The sequence below is a fragment of the Cherax quadricarinatus genome, chromosome 45 (assembly GCF_038502225.1).
Source record: "Cherax quadricarinatus isolate ZL_2023a chromosome 45, ASM3850222v1, whole genome shotgun sequence".
Classification (NCBI taxonomy): Eukaryota; Metazoa; Arthropoda; class Malacostraca; order Decapoda; family Parastacidae; genus Cherax; species Cherax quadricarinatus.
The window spans coordinates 27,451,573-27,459,135 of NC_091336.1; positions in this window are offsets into that span (position 1 = coordinate 27,451,573).

Genomic DNA, 7,563 nt, shown 5'->3' on the forward strand with positions numbered 1-7,563 from the left:
TTGATATTTTTGATCCAAGGATCTCCGGCCATTCTTCCTTTACTAGGATCAAACCGGATTGCCATTCATTCCCCAGGCGCTGACTCCTATGGGTTTAGCGCTTTAGACTTTGAAGTCAGAATGTTTTGACAGCATAATATAATAATAATAATAATTATTATTATTATTATTGCTATAATAGTAATAATAATAATAAGAATAAGAAGAATAAGAAATAAATTATAATAATATTATTTTATTATTATTATTATTATTATTATTATTATTATTATTATTATTATTATTATTATTATTATTATATTCAGGAAGAAGTGCGAAATGATGGTCACAGAAAACTTGGGGAATAAGAGGCAAGATAAGTTTGATTAAAGGAAATGGATGGCAACTCGAATTCCAGCTATACAATGTTGTTATTGTAGAACATGAACAAGAACGTTCAGTCATACAGTGTTCTTACTGTTATGGACTGAAAAGCTCTGGTACGTATGTCATCAACTAAGTTGCTTAATTTCGCTAAAAAACCCAACCTAGGAAAAGAAACTTTAGACGACGATTTGGTCTGTTCTGGATGATTTTCAAGTCACTACTTAGAAGAGGAATCTTATGACGATGTTTTGGTCCATACTGAACTACTGTTAAGTCACAGTTGTCACATGACAGTGGTCAAGAGGTAACAAGGAGTTATCATAGGGATACTACTGAACTACTGTCAAGTCACAGTTGTCACATGACAGTGGTCGTGGAGGTAACAAGGAGGGACACTCTCATAAGTGCTGGTCTGTGATGAATCGTCCCAGACACGGTATTGTGACGTTTTTTTATTGATCTCTACCAGGTGTTACTCGTATGATTCATTCGTCAACTTAGATGGTCATGTAGTAGAACAAACATTCATTCCTACAAAATATATCCAAATTTCCTACACAATATGTGTGAGCTCTGCCGAGCAAAATAAACAGAAAACGATATTCCTTGGGCTAGATTCGTCTGTTCTGACATTACACAATATTTTGTGTGTCAGCTGAAGAAATACTCCACGTGTTGCGGTTTTCCAGTGACAGGGGACAAGCACTACTCCCAAGGGATTCAGGTAAACCCGTTACCGAATTAGGCTTTTGTCAGCAGTGAAAAAGGTTTTGTGACTCAAAGTCGTAATTTAAGTCCTAACCGTGTTGGAAATTTGTCTAGTTTGTCGCTTTTGATGATATTTTAAGTATGAGCTGGAGAATGGGAAATAAGCACTTGTGAATCATGGAAATTGTGGAGATGTGAAGACGATGTAATCAGTCCATCACCCTTAAAGTCGTAGAATTTGAGGTTGTCAGTCCCTCGGCCTGGAGAAGTTCAGTTCCATAGTCAGGAACTATCTCAGATAGTTCCTGACTATGGAACTGAACTTCTCCAGGCCGAGGGACTGACAACCTCAAATTCTACGACTTTAAGGGTGATGGACTGATTACATCGTCTTCACATCTCTACTGTTCCTGCCTACTTTCTGTATTCGACTGAAGAAGCCTACTGTGTAGGCGAAACGTTTCGGAATAAAGTTGTCTAACTGTTGCATATGTGTCTTACCTAACAACCTGTCGGTATTGTATACCATTTTGATGTTCATGGAAATTGTGTTCGTTTCGCACTAAAACAAATCTAGATGTGCTCTTCATGAAAAATGCCACTTTAGTAACTAAGCTCAAAGATACATTTAACCTAGAGATAATGATTAGATGTCAGGAATATTTTTTTTCTGAATGTCAGAAAGTTATCAAGACAGTGGTGGACGGTGGTGAAAGGTAAGATAGGAAGGTGCAACAAACACTGAATGACGCTGCAATTAGTCAATAACATAAGAACATAAGAACATAAGAAATGAGGAACACTGCAGCAGGCCTGTTGGCCCATACTAGGCAGGTCCCTTACAATTCATCTCACTAACAAAACATTTGCCCAACCCAAGGGGTTGGGCAAATGCTCTGATGTGCAAGTCCCACTCAAATCCAACCAGCCAATATCTTTCACTGGCGGTTACTTCTAGCTATAAGGGGCTTTCTTTTTCTGGTTATTTTCTAAATCGAAAGAGTAGGTTCTAAAGTGCCTTTTATAATAATTATGTAAGATAAATTAACAACTTTGAAGGAAATAAATGGTATAAAATACCGACACAATGGAAATATAAACACAAATGCAGTATAATGTGATCCTTTATTGACAACGTTTCACCCACGCAGTGGGCTTTTTCAAGTCACACACGGATCCGTGTGTGACTTGAAAAAGCCCACTGCGTGGGTGAAACGTTGTCAATAAAGGATCACATTATACTGCATTTGTGTTTATATTTCCAACAACTTTGAACTATGAATATTCCGCAGTCATTAATGTAATGGAGTACCGATGGATGGAACTGGATGTGGATGTTCAACAGTTGATTCATTACAGCCAAATAAATATGCTGTGCAAATATACGTACATTTCAATTTTTTCTAAATAAATCCTTCACTGTTTCAAGCTTTAACGCTTTGTTGTCACTTTTCCAGGTCTTGGCTTAGTTTCAGAAGAGGAAACCACTTCTCCCCGTGCATGCATTCACGACCAGCTATCTCTGTTGCACAGAACATAACACTATCCAATGGCTCCCAGCTATAGGAATTTCCTCCCTGCAGCTTTAACTGCATCTGCGCTAGACTGCATAGTCTGTTGTTGTTGAAATACAAAGGTTAAACAAACATCCTTTGTCATACAGCAGGGTTCATTGGAGCGGCAGGTTTGTCTTATTTGATGTTGTATAGAGCATTAACCTGCTCTATATATAGCAATTTTGTTGTAGTGTCGATGTGAGCTAATGGAAGTAAATTCTTTCTTACGGCAGTAATTGCGTTTGGTTACTTCCTTAAAGCCCTCCACCCTGAGCTTACTACTGGTATCGTACACTCGAATGTGGAAAATAAAATACATTATATGTTTCCTAGTAATTTTTATATAAAGATTTCATATGGAATTTCAATCTATACGATACAGCAGGCTGGAGGCAAGTCGACTTGTACTATCAGTGAACACAGGAAGGACAGTATCAAGGCCGTATTGACAGTCCAGAAATCCTTTAAAAGCGTATAAAATTTAAGTATACAAGCTCACATCAGTAAGAAATAGTTTTTGTCTACATGATGATCCAAAATCTTATAAATAAGTTGATAAGTCTTTAGAAACTTAGAGATAAGAACTGTTGTATTTCGTAGAATGTAACGCTGCATGACCCTTGTGGGTTTACCGATTTCTTTGATTATAATATTCGTAGAATGTAGGATTATGACTTAACTGTAATTACTATCTTTTTATATTTTCCAGTATCAAAGTCAAAAGAGAGAGCAAGAGGGTTTAAAATAGCTAACTCTATATGATTTTGATGAAGAACAAAATAAACTCATTAATACTAAATGAAGGTCTCCATGCAGCAGTCATGCACCAAGGAAGAGAAGGCTGCAGGGAGGCACAGATGTACGAATATACCTGAAAACGAAAGCGTCCAGCAGATTGCAATTTGCCTAAGAACGCCACGGTAAGTTTACTGGACACTCAGAATGTTCAAAGCCAGATGAAATATGTAAACCAGCTTCTTTACCGGGGTTTGAGAATCCAAAAATTATTTTCCTCCGACTGATGTCGGGGAAAATCCAGATTCTCTCTGAAGAGGGATTTGTCGTTTCACTTCTGTCTGTAAAAGGAGCACTCAGAGTGGTTGAAGTCCCACAAGGTTAGCCCTTTGAAGAAAAGAGAACTTATGTAAGTAATCTGACTGGTTGCTGCACTCAGAAAACGAAAATCACTACAAACTAGACATCATTTACATGATTTTACCCACAGCATTGTATCGTGGAGCTTGTATGTGTCAGGTCTTTAAGAAATGACATGTCCAGTTGTTCATTTTACAAGAACAGTTAATTTCCTTCATCGGTTCTAAATGATATCATGATACCAACAAACTGTGGAAAATGACACTTCTTCACAGTTCCGGACATTTATTAAACGATATGTTTCGCCATTAGCGGCATCGCTTGTTTTGCCAATCGTGGCGAAAAGTTTCCATTAAGAAATATCCTGAACTGTAAACAAATGTCATATTCCACAACATCTTATCATTGCCAAATGCCAAAAATCCTACATAAATACTATGCTAATTATTTCGTCTCCTTACGATTTTTGCTAGTTCACTTTTCCCAGTAAATATAGGAATATAGTGTATTATTCTTAAAGCCTATCCACTGTACGTGAGTCATTAAGGCAGTTCACCGAACAACAGTATAAACAAAATAATTTAATCCCTAGAATATAGATCAACACATCCTCTCAGTGTGTACTCACTGGGATTTTTCCGGCTTCCTAACACAGAACACAAAATGTAGTATTAAACAGAGCAAAATCCAGCATCAGCATGGTAAAAAGTTTAGTTCCTCAAGGCACTGTCTTGGCACCTCCATCAAATAACCCATGATACACTTAAGATATCCCATGATGCCCACCAGATACCCCGTGATATCCATCAAATATCCAATGATATTCATCAGATACCCCTCATATCCATCAGATACACCATGACACCCATCAGATATCTATGATACTCATCAGATACCCCATGATACTCATCACATACCCCATGACACTCATCAGATACTCCATGATACCCATCATATATCCCATGATACCTACCATATACCCAACAATTCCATCAGATACCCCATCATGCCCATCAGATACCCCATAATACCATCATATACCCCATGATATTCATCAGATACCCATAATACCCATTACATATCCGCCGATACCCATGATACTTATCAAATACCTCCATGATGCCTATCTGATTACTCATGATTCCCACCAAATAACCCATGACGTCTACTTTTCTTCCTCCTCCCTTCATTCTTCCCTAGGAATTATAACAATAATTATAATCATGATAGTAGTAGTAATAATAGTAGTAGTAGTTACAATAATAATAATAATAATAATAATATTATTATTATTATTATTATTATTAATGGCAATAACATTAATAATAATCCTCCACCTTCTCTTCCTCTTTTGCGTACTCTTCCTCTTCTTCATTGTTTTCCTTCTCATCCTCGTCTTCTTCCTCCTCCTCTTCCTCATCCATCCATTATGTTGACATATTAAACAACTGTTGGATATTTTAGTATAGAGTCGCCCTCGTAGCTACTCTGACCCTGGGAAGAAAATTTTAATATCAGAGAACACTTCCTGTTTTTCTTCTTCTTTTACAATGTTCTTTATTACAAAAAAAATCAAAAGGCATAAAATTTCTCGGTGTTTTCCTAGATAGGAACACTTCTAGCTGACTGGTTGTGAACGACGAGGCGACGACTGATGATGCTTATAAAATATTCACAAGTGTTAAACAGCTGTACATAGAGCGAAATGTGGTCTTAATAAAATACTAACACCTGTGTCTTTCTTCAATAATATTTTACGGTATGTTTCTGTATCCATTTGTGCTACTCCACCCTCACACCTGTCCCAGGAGAATTGTACTACCCCTCTCTCACACCTGTCCCAGGAGAATTGTACTACCCCTCTCTCACACCTGTCCCAGGAGCATTGTACTATCCCTCTCTCACACCTGTCCCAGGAGAATTGTACTACCCCTCTCTCACACCTGTCCCAGGAGAATTGTACTACCCCTCTCTCACACCTGTCCCAGGAGAATTGTACTACCCCTCTCTCACACCTGTCCCAGGAGAATTGTACTACCCCTCTCTCACACCTGTCCCAGGAGTATTGTACTACCCCTCTCTCACACCTGTCCCAGGAGAATTGTACTACCCCTCTCTCACACCTGTCCCAGGAGCATTGTACTACCCCTCTCTCACACCTGTCCCAGGAGAATTGTACTACCCCTCTCTCACACCTGTCCCAGGAGAATTGTACTACCCCTCTCTCACACCTGTCCCAGGAGAATTGTACTATCCCTCTCTTACACCTGTCCCAGGAGAATTGTACTACCCCTCTCTTACACCTGTCCCAGGAGAATTGTACTACCCCTCTCTCACACCTGTCCCAGGAGAATTGTACTATCCCTCTTTTACACCTGTCCCAGGAGAATTGTACTACCCCTCTTTTACACCTGTCCCAGGAGAATTGTACTACCCCTCTCTCACACCTGTCCCAGGAGAATTGTACTATCCCTCTCTTACACCTGTCCCAGGAGAATTGTACTACCCCTCTCTTACACCTGTCCCAGGAGAATTGTACTACCCCTCTTTTACACCTGTCCCAGGAGCATTGTACTACCCCTCTCTCACACCTGTCCCAGGAGCATTGTACTACCCCTCTCTCACACCTGCCCCAGGAGCATTGTGCTACCCCTCTCTCACACCTGCCCCAGGAGCATTGTACTACCCCTCTCTCACACCTGTCCCAGGAAAATTATACTACCCCTCTCTCATACTTGTCCCAGGAGGATTGTGCTACCCCACACCCGCACCTTTCCCCAGAGGATGATGCTATCCCACCCCCACACCTCTCTCTGGAGGATGATAATATCCCACCCCCACACCTCTCCCTGGAGGATGATGTTATCCCACCCCCACACCTCCCAGTGGAGGATGATAATATCCCACCCCCACACCTATCCCTAGAGGATGATGATATCCCACCCCCACACCTCTCCCTGGAGGATAATGCTATCCCACCCCCACACCTCCCAGTGGAGGATGATAATATCCCACCCCCACTCCTCTCCCTGGAGGAAGATGCTATCCCACCCCCACACCTCTCCCTAGAGGATGATGCTATCCCACCCCCACACCTCCCAATGGAGGATGATGCTATCCCTCCCCCACACCTCTCCCTGGAGGATGATAATATCCCACCCCCACACCTCTCCCTGGTAGATAGTACTCAGCCTCACATACATTCCAGTAGTGTAGGATCCTCCCTCACTACCACACCTCTCCCGTGAGGATATAACTCCTTTCTTGCAGGTCATTACCATCAGTAGCTTAGTCAGAGGAGAGCATGGATGCCTATCCCTCCTTTTTTACTCCATTCTTTCTTCCTTCCCATCCCTTCTGCTTTCTGTCCTTTCTTGCCCCCTCTTTTCTTCCTTTTCTTTTTCTTTTCCCTCCCTTCCTCCCTCTCAATTTCCACCATCCCTCCACCACTCCGTTCTTCCCTTCGTGCTCCTCCCTCCCTCCCTCCCTCCCTCCCTCCCTCCCTCCCTCCCGTCTCACAGACCTCCTCTTGTCTTCTTGATCATTCTTCTGGAAATTTTTAATAAGCAGGCGGGTTAGGACCTTAGTGACGTTTAGGGGAAGAAAGCAAGGAAGGAGGATGAGAGGGAAGGAAGGAGAGGCAGAGAGGGAGTGGAAAGGGAGGGGCAGAGATGAAGAGAGGGAGGGAGGATGGAGAGAGGGCGGAAAGAAGAATGAAGGGGGGTAGGAAGGGAACAAGCGTCGCTCAGCAACAATCACTAAGAGGCTGGCCCGGGAGCTGAGACTCGACCCACAGCAAAGATACCTCAGTTAATAAACACTATGAAATGGGACCACG